This window comes from Corythoichthys intestinalis, chromosome 8, assembly GCF_030265065.1.
Source record: "Corythoichthys intestinalis isolate RoL2023-P3 chromosome 8, ASM3026506v1, whole genome shotgun sequence".
Taxonomy (NCBI): domain Eukaryota; kingdom Metazoa; phylum Chordata; class Actinopteri; order Syngnathiformes; family Syngnathidae; genus Corythoichthys; species Corythoichthys intestinalis.
The window spans coordinates 36,045,001-36,048,054 of record NC_080402.1 but is presented as its reverse complement, the minus strand read 5'-3'; positions in this window follow the sequence as shown (position 1 = coordinate 36,048,054).

Genomic DNA, 3,054 nt, shown 5'->3' with positions numbered 1-3,054 from the left:
GTCATCTCAAATAATTGAGAGAGATAAATAAACAATTTATAGATTTGTTTTTATTTTAACTAAAGAAATGCGTACAGTATTTGTTACTCAAGCAAAGCCTGAAGAAACCCTTAGCCAGGGGGAAAAAGAGTACCCCAAAAAAATCCATTTAAAAGTACTTTTACATTGGTGAAAGATTAGTCAAGTGAAACTGTTGCTGTAAAAATCTAATGAAAGCAAAAGGAGTAAAAAGTGGCTCATTAACTCAAAGTAAAAGTTACTTCGATACTTTAGATGTGTGTGTCTGTGTTTGCAACCAAACTTTTTATTATTCATTTATAGAAAATGTTACTTTTAACCGTTCTACAAATTGGGAAAGACAAGCAAAATAATAGATGTGATAGTAACTAACGGTACTATTTACAGTGTGATAAAAACAGCACAAAAGGTCGTAGGCTGCACCCTTCCTCACTTGTCCACCAGCTAACACTCTTGGTGCCTAGGAAGGGCAAGGAGCATCATAAAGGACAGTGCACATCCCAGCTTCCGTTTCTTCAACCTGTTGCCTTCTGGCAGGCACTACAGGGCCATAACAGCCAAAACAAACAGACTGAGAGACTTTCTTTCCAAGAGCTGTCACCATACTCAACACACTTTTGCACTCAAACACAGTACAATATTTGCAGTTACATTATAGCGTTTTTGCACTGTTACACTAAAATCTATTTACAAACTGTCATTTGCACTATCATATCAAGTCAGCCATCTGCCTCCTGGTCTGTGTACTGCAAATTGTCATATACGCACTGTTATTTTACCACGACATCACCACTTGTTGCTAGTCACTTTACTCCCAATCTGTGTACACTATAATTTGTGCTCCAATATGGCGCCGATGCAAAGCGCTTTTCGTGACTTAAAAGGTTTTCCGGTACGTGTTGCTGTCTATCGTTATCAGAGCCAGTAAATGGACGCTCCATAATAGTTATCCTATTTTCTTTCTCTTCTCTCTCTTTTTTTTTCATTTATTTTTTAAAATTTGTAACGGAAGCGTTTTTGTTTGCGCAACTGAGTAAATTTAGCTCGATAAAATGTACTTAAGTAAAAGTAAAATTACGGATTAGAAAAACGAACAAGAAAACAAGTAACACGGAAAACTACCTAGTTACAGTAATGAGAGTAAATTGTTTTACAGTAGGTTCAAGTTCATCAGAGGCGTAGCAAGGGTCCCCAGGGGCCCAAGGCAACAAGCAACATGGGGTCCTTCAAGTGTGTGCAAGCGGGTCAGAAGAGGGTCAGTTGGACTTGGAGCAATAGAAGAAAGAGTAGCAACACAAAAATACTGCCATCGGATGCGGAGGTATATACTTTTGTGTGAAATCAGTAGTCAGATTGGCCCTACAACCCAACAAATTCAAAATATTCCGTAAAAACCACTGATTGGTGGACTACCGACCGAAATGAGTATTAAATTTGCAAATAAAATTGTTTAATATTATTTTAGATGCATATATGTTATATTTTTCTTATAGAGTATTCGACGAGGAATGAGATAAACCCGTTAATAGACATTTTGGGAAAAATCACCATTTTTTAAAGAAGTCACAAGTAATGAGGCGGCCTGTGAAACTCAACGTAATACAACTCGGCAAGGACTTTCCAGAGAGTACTTGGTGAGTCACTCTTTAAATAATCATGTGGTATTAATAGCTGATTGGACTTTCTTAAACATGTATAATCTACGTGACATGGTTACTGCTGATTGGGAATGATAACAGAATCATTAGAGAATCTGCCAAATGATTCCATGGTATTGAAACACTCCCTACACTTGTCGCTGCAACAGTGCAGTAAAGCTGTGTGTGCTAAATCCATTGGCCCTCTGGGGGCCCCTTCTGGCTGGGGGCCCTAGGCAATTGCTTGGTTTGCCTAATCGGACGCGACACCTCTGAGTTTACACATATCTCAAGAGGGATGTAGTCTATTGCTCTTTACATATCCTCTTCAAATTCGGATGTGCTCAGTACCAAAGTAGCCTGTAGATGGACAGATGGGCTGGTGCTCTTTTACAGCCCATTATTCCCTCTACGTGTATGTGTAATGTGTTTTGGACCCATGCCTTGCATAACCCTGGGAAAGCAAGGGTTCTAAAATGGGCATCTGTCTCGTGGTTTGGTTCAGAGAAGAGAGATCCACCTGGACAGTGCACATACAATACACGCAGGCATTACATTCGTCACTGAGATTTCCCGTCATAATGTCAATAATTCCTGGGATTGCCTGGCAACCAAATCTGGGATTGGTTCCAGCACCTCGCGAGGACAAGTGAATTCAACTCAAGGTCAAGCAACGTTTCACACTTGTTTAGGGCACCAGCAGAAAGTGAAGGTGTAATGTGAGTTTAGTTCAATTACATTGGGTGTTGCTCTCACTTGAATACAAAATATTATTGTACTTTACAGTAAACAGTCAATGTTGTTGTGTGCAATGTTAATCATGAACCACTAGAGCGCAGTCTAACACCGCACATGCAAGACCAGATTTCCATTTCATATAGCATATTGGGTCAACAGCCTTACCAGTTATCAATTATATACGGCGGAAAACACTCAGGCGACTTGAAGTTCCGCTCTGAGACCCCAAATTGCTGACATCAATGCATGGTCGAGATTTTCTTTTTCATATATTTACCTTTTTAAACTTTTTTTTTTTCTTTCAATTTTTGTTTGTTTGGATCCATTATTTATCACCTAACATATCGGAGAAAATGTGACAGTAACAAAATAAAATACAATTAAGCGATAGTTATGAGGTAGATATCCGTGACTTTTTACAGACACCCTTTTTTTTTTTTCTTTTCATTGTGACGTCATTTGTTTAAAAGTTTAAAATATGCGGGTGAATAATTTTTTTAAGTTGATTGTTTGTTTGTTTTTTTACGAAATATTAGACATCAATTAATGATTCAAAGCTAAAAATGACAGACATTTTGAATACAAAATATAATTAATTGCCTTTGTTTTATGGTTGGGTTGAAACAAAAGCGGTTGCGCGACGTCTGTAAACTGGGGTATT